The sequence below is a fragment of the Anser brachyrhynchus genome (assembly GCF_964034855.1).
Source record: "Anser brachyrhynchus genome assembly, chromosome: 2".
NCBI lineage: Eukaryota > Metazoa > Chordata > Aves > Anseriformes > Anatidae > Anser > Anser brachyrhynchus.
The window spans coordinates 70882411-70895983 of record NC_137695.1 but is presented as its reverse complement, the minus strand read 5'-3'; positions in this window follow the sequence as shown (position 1 = coordinate 70895983).

Here is a 13573-nt window from a genome sequence, read left to right as displayed (position 1 = left end):
TGAAGCTTTAGGGCGTTTGCACAGTCACACGCTCTTCAAATTCAGAATTCCTGGCTGGGGGCTTCCACTTTTCACAGCCAAATGCAGCAACAAGCTGTATGGATGCACAAACTTCCCAGCCAGTGTGCAGGGGTATGCCCAGCATGGAGTTACTGCTCCAAGTCTTAGCTGATGCTGTCAGATCTGTGGACTTGCAAACGTCCCTTCATAAGACATGGACCTGAAGCATCATCCTGGACCAGGGCTCCCCTGGGTGTTAGCGGTCGTGAAATCTGAGGCAGAGCCTTTGACTTTAAGGCTCCTGTTCCTGGTGTAAATCTCACTGTCTGTCAAGAAGAGAGAGAACTGTCCAAGCCATGACAGCATTAGTCAGGTTACACTACTGTCTTGGCCGACAGTGGGGTAAAACAACCATCATTTAGTCCAGTGCAAATGTTATCCTCATTAAGCCTGTGCCAAGAGATTTGCTAGTTCAGCTAATCTGAATTGGCTGTGGGTATCCGAATGCAAAATAAGCACTTTCCCCTCTTTAATTATAGTCTTTATGTTTCATGATTTAGGTTGCTCCTGTCATTGTTTGCAAGAGAGGATGGGGTTGCATAACAGTGTGTAACACGATACAGCTGCAGACGGAGCTGCTCAACCAGTGCAAGCCCAAATAGAAAACAGCTTCTTCTGTTAACCAGCAGCTGAACAGCAGGGAAATCTCACCCATCCCTTTCCACTGGTAGGGGGCAAGGGAAGTCCCGTGGGCTGTCCCTTTGCCCTGTTTATATCCAATTTATTGCAGCCACCAGCATCTTGGCAAGATTCAACAGAATTCTCTCTGGTGGGTCCTGACTAAGAGACAAAGACAAACTGGTTCTGTTCAGAGCATTGTTTTTGATGGGAGTGTTGGCATGTTTATTTTAAGAAATGGGAAACTTACCCCAACTATTTCACTTTTCATTCACCAAGTGTCAAACCTTGTAGGTCTCCCTCAAGCAAAAATCCAACCTGTGTCAGCAGGACTGTTGGGTTTGTCCTTTTTTTTTTCCTTTTTTATTTTCTTTCTTTCTTTCTTTCTTTCTTTCTTTCTTTCTTTCTTTCTTTCTTTCTTTCTTTCTTTCTTTCTTTCTTTCTTTCTTTCTTTCTTTCTTTTCTTTTTTTTTTTTTTAACAAGGCCTGTAGGATCCAGTCCAGCAACTCTTCAGCCATCATGTTCAGGTCCAGGATTAGTCTGTACTTGACCAGATTCTGATTCTTCTGAGGCATATTCTGTGCAAAGAAGATAAAGTGCTGCACCAAACAAGCATAAATGCTTGCTTTATACACTTCTGGGGCCTATGTGAGCTTCTGAGATCAGAGCCTGGGACCAAATTTTCTTCTTGCATTCTTCAGCGTAGTTCCTCTGAAGTCACTGCTACCAGATAAGCTATGTAGCATAGCACAACCTTATGTGGCCACTTGGACTGAGTGGCTTATTTTTAGCTCAAACCTCTACCTTAAGAGATGCCTGCTCTAATAATGCAGTACAGCCTTCGTGGTACCAGTGTAACTTTCCCTACAGAACATGCTTGGTTGATACACAATTAAACTGAATCAATTTAAAATCACACAACCACTTTCAAGTGTCACAGACTTCTGCGGACGCTCAGATTAGTTTGTCTGGCACATTGCATCCTTAGGGATGTTTTAGGGAATGAAGCTGCATAGCTGTAACCATTTTTAAAATCAGTACAACTACTGGGGTAAAAGCTACACTGCCACTTACTGGTTTCACTGTTCTACCCAAAACTGGTTTCACTGTTCTACCCAAAACAGAAACTTTAAGTATGTTGACTTATCCTGGAATATGAGGTGCAGGATTTGTCAAATGAAATGAACAGCTGCACATGCTCTTGGCTGTGCAGAAACAGACTGGGGAATGTAGAAGCTGATGAGTGCTACTGGATATAGAAAGACCACCTGAAAACCCCATGGGTGCCAATTCACGGTTACAAAAGTGTGACCTAGAAAACCTCACACATGGCTCAGTGTTGCACTGACCTGTAATGGCAGCTTACAAAAAGCAACTCGCCTAACAGAGCAGTTTTTCATCTGGTGCATGCCCAAACCTGATCCAAGCACATCCCATAGCGCCTTGGCTACCAGATGTGGATTGCTATTAAACCAACTGCTGCCTACATTAGTCAGGAACATTGCTTACTAAGTATGTTCAGACTTCAGGTTGTCTTGCACCCAGCTATTATCTGATCTTAAAAAGCTACCCAGCATTCCCCTGCCATTGAAGGCAATGCAGATGGCTCCGCATCAGGATTGCAGCTTTCTGCAGATCGGGTTGATCTGCAGCAAATCATTCTCAGTTCAGGCACAGAGAGAGAAGATGGAGAACACGAAAAAGCATCTAAAACACAGCCAGCTAAACACATGACTTCTATACCAGTTCAATTTCCTTGGGACTTTCCCAGCATTTTTACCCCAACTGTTTGCAATAGTGAAAAAAATGTTGAGATTCAAGATTTTTTTTTCTGGCCCAGGCATCTTAATAGCTCTTCAGCCTGGCTGCAAAACTACATAAACAAGGATGAAATTCTGGCCCATGCAAATCATGGCAAAACTCCCACTGATCTGAATGAAGCCAGACTTTCACCCCCACCTTCCACAATGTACAAACCCAGATTTAAAATAAATTTTAAAAATAGAGCTCTAAAACTGTTCTTTCCAGAGCTAGATAGAAGAGGGAACATCAAAGAGTGCAGCCTTGCTGTTTTCATTAAACTCTCACCAAGTTTGGCTAACTCTGATGAAATAACAACGGTCGTGATCCCGCGTTCTCATTGAGATTGTTATCAAAATTAGCAAAAGCAGTTAAGTCAAAAGAGTGAGAAAACTGTGAATGAAGTTCAGCTCCAGCTGCTGGAACTTTCCTCCAGTACTGCTTGTTTGTCTGCCTAACTGCAATTCATCTTTCATTTTCCCCTGTTGCTTATGGCCTCCAGTCCTCAGTAGGATGCTAGATTCCTTGGCAAAGAGATGCAGGCTGTGTTGGTACCATTCTTCATGCTCCGCTGATCATTAACTCATCTGCAAAATTCCTTCCAGATATCTTACTTCTTCCCTTCTGCTGCTGCAATACAGCAGTGTACCTCCAGACAATCTTTAAGATTTTCTTTTCGTGGAGAAAACCACAGGAACTTCACAACACGTGATGAGCACCAGGCTTTCCAGAGAGCCCATGCTGTTTGAGGAAATGCTCTTGAGGGATCAGCAGGCTGTACCTTGCCCATAGATAAGCAGCAGCAAGCAGTTCAGCAGTGAACCGCATGGTCTCCACTCAGTGAGAAACTTAATCCCCCCTAAGTCAACAAGGCAGGCAGGGCACCGATAGCTTTCTCAGAACAGAACAGACATTATTACACCTCTGGTAATAAACTAGTAGAAGTTGACAGTACATGTCTCCGTTAACACAGTAAAGCCTTTCACAAATACAGCTGTCTGCATTCTCTCCAAGTATTTGGTAAATCCAGTGTCTCCCCGACAGTGTTCTGGAGGTCTCTTGTGGTCTGCAGAAAGCTGATGAGTTCAATGGACACACTGTTTTCTTTCTTTGTTCATCCTCTGAACAGTTAAAGAAATTAGGAAAGGCAAGTACTTTCCTAACAGGATTTAAGCAGGATGAGATGTGGCAGAAGCAAGTGGTGCTAAGGAAGAGTTTTGAAGTGAGTGAGGGGAAGAGACATGTTGTACCACCAGGAGTGATGAAGAGATCTGTCCAGACTCTCTCTACAGAGATTTGTCCCATGCTATGAAATTGCTAGAAAAAAGCTCTGAGCTAAGCCAGTTTCACTGAACGCACAAAAACCATGCTGTCACAGTGCTCATAGAGACAGTCAGCCATAAGAGGGCAGCAGGTATCTAACGCATACAGAAAAGTGTCCCTTTCTGATACAGGATGTCCCAAAAAGCTAAACTCATTGGGCAAAGCAAGAGAAGAGGTATTAAAAAAAAAAAAACTATATTAAATCTTCCCTTAAAGAAGCACTGTTAGCCAAGCACCTACCCACAGGCAGTAAGTACAGCCACATACCGTCTTATGCCAGGAAGAAAAGTGTTGTAATGTCTCATCCTGAATGAGCCATCCTCCATCCTGCCCAGCTTTTATCCTGGAGATATATGAAAGAATTACATTTCTGGCAAACTTCCTGACTTAACAGCTGAATGGAAGTCCTTTGTGAAATATGCATTCCATGGCTTGCCCTCAGCCTCATGTAATGAAAAGGAGGGGAAAAAAGACCCTGAAACATACAAGCTAGGACACTTGTGACTGCAGTGCGGAGCCATGAAAGCCAACACTGCCACCTCGACGTGATCCTCATGGCTCTGCACAACCTGGTCCTCAGGTCAACTGCCTGACCGCAGAGCAGCCATGGGCCCAAAGCCCTGCACTGGCACAGCGTCCCGAAAGCAAGAGGCAGCATTTTCCTTAGGGGAAAAGGCAGCTCGGCCACTCCTGCCTCTGCTGAGCACTTCAGCAGGAGACAAAGCCTCATGCTGATGCAGGACAGGCAGTGCCTCTCCATCCTGCTGGTCCGGAGGTGAAGTCTCCTTACACTGTGAGCGTATGACCCAGGGTGGAAATAAAACGGGACTGGCAAGCCACCAGCAACTCTGCTCCCATCACCGAGAGCAACTTAGGCTCACACTGCCAACATTTTTAGGCAGCGAGATCTGAGGAGAAGTTAGAGCCTCAACGCACAATACGATGCAAGTGATTTCAAGTGACACACGCCCAGAGGAATATTCTCGGGGCTGAATCCAGAGGCCAGCCATGCTTTGTGCCAGGGACAAAATGTGCACAGTTTCCTGGGGACATGCCGGCTGGCCAGCCAAGGCCACACAATGTTGCCCACAGTGCCGCTGGTGCTCCCCGGCCCAGTCCCACCATGCGGCCAGCAGCAGGCCAGGTGGCATCTCCTTCCACAGCCCCAAATCCCGTGTCCAAAGGCAAACCTCTCCTCCTCCAGCCACGAAACAAAACTGGCCACTCACACGTGGGATTTCTTCCCTCTCCAGGCAGAACTGAGACTGCGATGGCTGCAGCCCGTGGGCTGGTGAAAGCCGTGTGAGGACAGCTCACCCCTGGCAGGCACCCAGCCATCCTCCACAGGAGGGCGCAAGAGGAGACAACATGGCTGGCGGGCAGGGCCCCGCCTGTCCCACAGGCCCTGCAGACCCTGGTGAGGGGCTGGAGCAGATCACCCAGAGAGGTTGTGGGTGCCCCAACCTTGGAAGCATTCAAAATTGGTTTGGACAGGGCTTTGAGCAACCTGGTCTGGTGGAAGATGACCCTGCCTGTAGCAGGCGGGTTGGACTAAGTGATCTCTGTGGGTCCCTTCCAGCCCAAACCGTTCTGTGATCCCATGATTTATGGAGGACAAGTCTATTATGCCTGCTTGCTTTTGTGACAGCATTGTCCTTTAACTTAAATAGCTCCTCTTTTTCCTTAGCATTAACCTCCAGGATGTATTTATAGAGAGCGATCATATCCCTCTCTCAGCCTTCATGGTACTGGGCTGAATAAGCCAAGCTCTTTCCATCTACTTTTATAACACCAGCTCTCCAGTGCCCTAATCCTCCCGCAGCCTTTCTTTGCACCTGTTCCAGTGTGAATCAATCTTTTTTGAACGTGAATGACCATAACTGCCCAGCATTGTGCAGATGGCATGTCACATTGCTTTTTACAACAGAATTAGTATTTCCCTCTCTCAAGCACAGATACTTTGCATCAGGCAGCCAGGGATTTCACTTGGCTCTTCCCTACTACAACATGCTGGGGCAAAATATCACTTGCTCACAATGGTAATGAAGCACGAGATAAACCCAGAAGCATCACATTTAAACAACTACAAAAATTATTTGGGAGCAATGCTGTGGACAAGATTTTTAAATGTTCAAGAGCCAGAAAAATAAATAAATAAATAAAATAAATAAAATAAAATAAAATAAAATAAAATAAAATAAAATAAAATAAAATAAAATAAAATAAAATAAAATAAAATAAAATAAAATAAAATAAAATAAAATAAAATAAAATTCTTTTTCTGTGACAATCTTACACTTAAAAACTGTCAAATTTAATATGGAAAAAATAATTGTGGAAGGGCTGTGTGGAAAAGGAGTGTCATGAAAACTGTTCACAGATGGTAAAATTATTCTTACAATGGTAGAGTGAAGTAAGATGTGTGCTATAAAGAGCAAATGATGGCCACTGTCCCACATGCCTTTTGCAGCGCCCCTGTGTGCCTGTGTCACTGTTCCAGCATTGCTGCTGTTTCTTTATCTTCCAGCAGCCCTTCTGACACCCACCATGATCACTCCTAGCATTGCCATCTTTGATCCCTTCACTCGCCGACTGGTGAAAGGAGCCAGTTTTCTCTCCATACGTGTTAGATCCTGAACACGTAAATACCGTTACTTATAGCAACTCCTGGGCTTCTTTGTGCTCCAGTTCTCTGTGGTGACCAGCTTTGGGTCCCAGCCACAGCCCAGATACATCATGCTGGAGCTAATATCACATCTGTCCAGACAGCTCCATTCCTTTCCAAGCCCCCCAAACACCAGATGCCTGCACTGATAAAGGAGGATGACTGTTCCACATGTTTTCAGCTGCTTTCTTTTTTAATATCCACTAGGATGTTTCAAAGGGCTGGAGAAGCCCTGCAATGTATGGACCCTGTACTGCAGCAGAGATGGGAAAGAGATGGGAAAGGAACTTCAACGAGCTTCCTTGAGACCTCCCTGCCCTAGGAAATTATCTTAGTGACACCAAAAAAACTTAAAGGTAATAACGTAAAGCCACAAATCTTCAGGCCCTTCAGTTGCATCAACCCAAGCATTTCTCTTCCATTTGTTTTCGTTGCTGGATGGGTCTTGTTTGTTTGCAGAAGGCAACCCTGAGGGAGTGCACACTGACCTGCTGAGAGGATGCCATGCGGTGGTCCATGCCCAGCCCGCCCCGCTTCTGGTCACTAGGGGCCACTCTCAGAGCTGCTGAGGAGAGGCCAGCAGCTGTGTCTTGTCACTGTCCTCCCCTCCCACCCTTGCCTGCTGCCCTGCTCGCTGGAGCTGAGCTGGGAACCAGCAGGGAGAGCTGGGAGGGAGGCACCTTCAGCTGGCAGGGAAGAGGAGCAAGGCCGGTGCTGAGTGGGGAGGGTGGGGAAGGAGGGGAGCTGAGGCTGGGAGAGGAAGAAGAACAACATGCTGCTGCAAGTCCTTCCCCCACGATGACTGGAGAGAAGAAAGCTGATTGCTGACGAGGAAGATTAGGAGGCCCTCCCTTGCCCATGCCAGCCCATCCCTGCAGAAAACTGCTGCCTCTGTCCTGCCCTGAGACCCGTGGTGGAGCAGAGAGCTGGACCATGGGCGTGTGAATGAGGGGGGCCTTTGGCTTGCTTGAACACAGGTGGGGCGCAGGCGTTGTACAACCAGGTGTCATCTTCCTCCAAATTCCAGGCGGAGGTAGCAGCCCCAGGGCCTTCAGCAAGGGAGGATCCATCAGGAAGAAAGAAAACGGCAGAAAAGGAGGAGGTGCCAGGGAAAGCAGAGAGCAAGTGAGGCCAACATAGGCCCTTGCCCCCAGCGTGTCCCAGCAGACAATTCTGAGACACTCGCCTTAATATAGCACCATCTGCCCAGCTATTTTCTCCTCTGGCTCGTGTACAGTGATCTCCACATTACAATCAGCGTGGCTGGCATACTTGAGCTAGCTGCAGCCTAGCGAGGTCAGGCAGGGAGCAGTCGCTGCGTACACACAGTGGCGAGGACTTCAGCCCCGGCTCTCCAGGTCCCTGAGCAGTTTTTGCCGAAGCCCATGCCATTCCCTCTCCCCTGCTTTGACCCATGCTGGCTAGGTCAGCCAGCATGTGCTGCCCTGCTCTGATCGCAAAGCAGTCTGGTCCTTAGGGAGGGTGGATTTGTGCAGCAGGGGCTGGTTGGTATCTCGGATAAAGAAAAAAACAAGTACACACGGGCACTGAGCTGAGAAACAGTTTGGCAGGTCTCATGTTTTTGTCCCAAGTCCCATTAGTTTGTATTTTTCATCACACCTCAGAGACAAGAGCTTCGCTCTTCTGCACCAATATCATCTTGCAAAAGAAGCAAATAAGAAGAATGCCACATTTGTGGTTTGCTGTTTATTTATCACTCTAAGCCTTGCGGTTTTGAAGGTAAACTCATTTTTCTCTGATTCAGAATGGTGGTAGAAGGAACACAAAAACACAACACTTGTCTGTTCTCAGAGGGTGTGCTCTCCTACATATTTTTTGTCTTTTTATTTGTTTTGTCTGTGCAGACTTTGTGCTCTCTGGTGCAGAACCAGGACTTCACCTGTTTCTGTGTTTACCCTGTATATCACAAAGTTTGAGCTGCCATGCAAATAATAAATACAACCATTTATATGGCTGAGCAAAAGCCTTTTTTTTTTTTTTTTCCTAAAATGGGTGTGACACAGGGACAGACTGGGCAAAGTTTGCGAAACACTTTGTACTGTGTGCTGATTGCTCCATCTTTTAGACCAAGCTGGGGCTCCCAAGAAGAGAGGGAATTAGCCGGGGTAGTTCCAGTGAGGATCGAGAGCTTGTGCTGCACAGCAGAGGCCCATGTGTTGCCTGCAAAGATAGCGTGATGTCCATCTACTTACCCTGAAACCAAACCCAACGATACATTTCCTCTCATATGAAGTAATCCTACAGCACAAATCAAGATTAATTGACATCTCGTGTCTACCACAGCTGCACAAATGGTCGGTACAGCACAAGTGGGGCCTGTTCGCTAATCGTGAAGTAGCTAAGAGCAGACCTTGGATTACTGTGGCCTATAGTAATATATCACTTTCCATAAAAAGAAAGGAACATTGTGCTCTCTTTCTCAACACTGTTTCACCCCAGCTCATCAGTTGCCCAGCAATCGCCCTCCTCTCCCAACACTTGCATGGCAAAAGGAGGGGGTTTTAATCCCAGAGAAATTCTGCTGCGCTCAACTGAAGCAAAAGGAGCAGGGACGAGCGGGTGGGGGAAGAGGCTCTTAACAGCAGCAAAAAACTCCAGCACGAGGGGAGTTTCCAGGCTATCAGAAGTCTAAAGGCCAGTCTTTCCTTTCTAATGGTGCCAATGTGCTCTGCCCTGCCTGACCGGAGACTGCCTGACAGGCGAGAGCAGCCTCTTGTCTCTGCAGAAGAATTTCATTTCTTGCTGAACAGTCAAACCCGCTGTTGAGTTACAGCTCCATTTCAGTTACAGCAGCCTTTTAAAGCACATACGTTAAGTTCTCATATTGTGAAACCAGTCATTTCGCAAACTGGCTGAAGTTTTCGGTCATTTTGCAAAATGCCAGGAGGTAGTAGGTATGCACATGAAATCCTCACCCTCTGGCTATTACTAACTCACTAACTCAAAGAGAGATGTAAAACTATTCTTACGTTCATTTCTACAACCAGGCAATCTTTTGTAATTACTTCTAAAGCAACACCCATCCCTTGACAGAGCTAACAGTGTATTGTAACATCAGCCCTTACATTTCAGTCTCACACATAACATCTGCCTCTGTCTTGCAGAGCTCTGGCCCACTGCAACTCCATTACCCAAGCCAACCTCCCCAAATTAATATTGAACATCTGTCTGAATCCCTTATAAAAGTTTCTTTCCATTGGTCGCACACTGGAAAAGGCTCCCCAGGGACGTAGTCACTGCACCAAGCCTGTCTGAATTTAAAAAGCAATTAGACTGTGCACTTAGTCACATGGTCTAAACTTTGGGCAGACCTGTGCGGTGCCAAGAGTTGGACTAGATGATCCTTATGGGTCCCTTCCAACTCGGGATATTCTATGATTCTATGATTCTATGATTACCAGCCTCACCACCAGGAAAACTGAAGAAATGGTCACAGAAAAAGAAAACGTGTTTCACATGTCCCAGGAACACGGTACCATACACTGGAAGAAATACCTAAGTTCCCAAGATATAGGATGTGATGTTTAGATTGGATATTGGGAATAATTTCTTCATGGAGAGGATGGTCAAGCATTGGAACAGGCTGCCCAGGGAAGTGGTGGATATGGCACTAAGGGGCATGGTTTAGTGATGGGATTTGGTAGATCAGGTTGATGGTTGGACCTGGTGATCTTGAAGGTCTTTTCCAACCTAAATGATGCTATGGTTCTATGGAGAAGCCACTGGCTAGGTACATGTTCTGCAGAGCAGGCTCAGGGTCGTACACTGAAAGTCATCCAGCACTGCAACACCATTATGAAAAAGGCAAACAACATGCTGGATGTATAAACAGGAGAAAATCCCTCAGGACAAGTGAAGTAATACGTCCACCCTGGGCTAGCCAGGCCTAAGCTAGACTGCCATCCAGTTTTGGATGCAATGCTTCAAAACCAACCAACTGGAAAGAGTCCAGGAGAGACAAATGAGATCGATCAGAGGTTTAGAAAACACAGTCAGTGACGAAGGACTGGAAGAATTGCATCTCTCCAATAATATCCCAATCAATATAAAATTGCTGGAAGTACAGTCACCCACAGAAGTCTATTTTTGATAGCCACAGTGCAACAGGATGCCCAGAGTGCCAGCATTCACACAAGTAGTGTGACGACAATGCCAGGCAGTTTGCAAATGTCTCCAACTTTCAGTCACTTTGTGTGGCAACTGAGAAGAGAAATCAAGCAGTGAGATAAAATGTCTGTGATTCTTGTCACAAAATGTCCAAACTTTCAGTCATTTCATGAGTAAAACGTTTTCCGAAGTTAAAGAAAACTGCACTCATTCCACAAAATTACTTTACGGGATGACTAACCCACATATGAAAATACTTTTAAAAATTATTCTAACCAATTTGTTGTATTACTCTGTCATACTACCTGGGGAGCTTGCAATTGCAGAACCCTGTGGAGACTAAGGAAGGCAGCATGCTTGCTTTGCAAAAGGGCAGAAGACACTAAAAGCTAGTTTACATGATTTGACCACAGAAACCACAGGAGCCTTCGGCCAAATTGAGATCCAAAATGAAATCTTCTGAGTTCAAGCCCACTGCCCTCTCTATCACCACCTACACACATTCCCACCCTCCATACTCTTCTTTTTTACCCGTCAGTATGTATTGCACTGTAACTATAAGTACACATTGCACAGCACAGCATCATATGGGATATAACACAGGTTACCCACCAAAACAGGACTAAATTTAGTCACCTTGCAGGGAAATTGGGATTCAGAGTCCGAGTCGGGGGCTGAAGTCACCTCCCACCACAGCACCCGCAATCTGCTTCAGATTGGGGATTGCCTTTCCTTAATGCCTCACCTGGCATGTAGGCACAAAACAGGCATGGAAAAGGAAAAAAGAAAAAGAAAAAAAGAAAAAGAAATACCAAGAAAAACTTCCAGTTATCACAGCACGGGGCAGAAAAGGCCTGGTTGCTCTCTGTTCAATCCTTGTTTGGCTGGAGGCATGTGTGTGCACCACTTTCATTTCCTCTCCTCCTCTCTCTTTCGCTCTCTCTCTCACACACACACATACATTTTCCTGCAGCAGGCTGCCTGGCACTCCTCATTTTCTGCCTACAGCAAGCAGCCTCTCTGATACTAAAAAAGAAAAAGAAAAAAAAAAAAAAGAGTCAACTGGAGTCAGACTTTCCCTGTCAGCTCTCCTTTGGTGCCAGCCGGTCCCTGTGACCAGAGCCACTGCCTGCAGTTTGGCGGTACACAGGCCGAGTGCCGACAGTGCCGCGGACAGTGGGGCACCCAGGCTGGGGAGGATAAAGTTAACTCAGCTCCTTCAGCACAGCCTGCAGGGTAGATGGATTGCTATGCAGACGCAGACGCATCCCAAATTTCTAAGCCTGCCAGTCAGCCTCAGGATTCTCCACTGATGCATCCCCAGAGAAATCTGAAAAAATAACTGATCTCATGAAAGTAGCCTATTGGTGCTAACTTTCAAAAGGCTTCTTCCTCTGTTTATGCTGACAAATGCAAAGGCTCTCCCCACAGCCATCGCGACAGTCTTGCCCCTTCAGGACCCCGGGGCTGCTGAGGTGGAGGTGTGGATTTATGGCGCTGGCTTTTTCAGGGTATAATGCTGAGCCTCAGGGATCAAGGGTTATGACATTTTTATGGCCTCTCCTCTCCCCCCCATATGAATATGAAGCAACCGTAAGGAAAAACATCTGGTTTCACTTTTCTTTTCTCCACCACTGTTCCCATCTGACAAAACCTTAAAAACTTGCCAGTGCTCTAGTGAGCCGTGTGTGCCAGCAGCCTGCAAGGAGCCAAGGCTTTTTTGGTGTCATCACAGCAAGCATACACTGCCCTGGAAGGAACGGCTCCATGGTTGCTCGAAGGCAAGACTAACCAGACCTGGTCCCACTGTCGAGTGCGCTGGCAGCCCTCCTCTGCTGCTCAAGCAGGATGAAGGGCCACTACAAGGCTGCCCTCCATCTTGATCTCATTATGGGCTGCGTCTCCAGAGGGAAGCGCAGGCCACAACGAGGAACGCGGTGAGAGGAAGTGACCCCTGCTAAGCCCAGGGAAAAACAGCAGCGAGGAGGAGAAGTCCTGCCGCCCTACTCACTTTGGGTTTCATCCGTCGCAGATGCTCCTCAAGAGGCTTTCTGCAGGGTGGCAAAATGGCGGGATAAGGGAGGTGGGCCTAAAAATCCAGGTGGAGGCCTCCGACTCATGGGACCTGCCTGGACCACTGCTTGTGCCACGGGCTCCAAGGCCAGTCTGGCAAAGGTGGCCAAGAGCAGTGTCCACAGGTGGACACACAGTAACATTGACACTGTGTAATCTCTTTCCTCAAGTTATCTTATTTATCTGAGGAAAGACGAAATCAAAATATTTCAAAGAATTTGAAAGCCTTTCTCCCTGATCTAAAGGAGGGGAAGGCATAATGCAGCAGGCAAAGGACAGTGCACCAGCTCTGGAAAACCTCCAGAAATAATCTCGCTTTCAGCTTCCCATCTCAGGGTTCAAATGCCCCGAGGAAGTCAGGTGGACTATACCAGGTAATACATACCCTATATGTTAGGATACGCCTAATAAAAGAGGGACAACTTAAAAGAAGCACCATGTGCTGTCCCCCAGGTATGCGCTGTTGAGTACCACCAGCTGCTGAGGAGGCCATGGGACATGAGGGATGCTAGTGTTCCAGGGCTGCATGGCAATGAAGACCTCAAGTCAGGCATCAGAAACAAATATTAGAAACACTGGGGCACCTGAATAATGAAACTGGCCTCCAAGGAAGGTTTCTGAGGGACAGGAACCACAAGGGTTCACAGAGAAGGATTTTCACCATCAGGATGCATGAAGAAAATTTCTGGGCTGCAAGAGAAGACCCAGGGTATTGTTTTCCATTTTCTTGCTCTCATTTTGACTGCCCTTCTTGACTATGCCAACACCACTCCCTCCTCTTATTCTTTTTCTTTGTTTACTTAACTTTTTCTCCCCGTAGCAACTGCATAAAGATGAAGCCATCTGATATTTCCAAGTAACCAAGACCATTATTCACCGAAGGCACTGGCCTGGATCCTAATTAC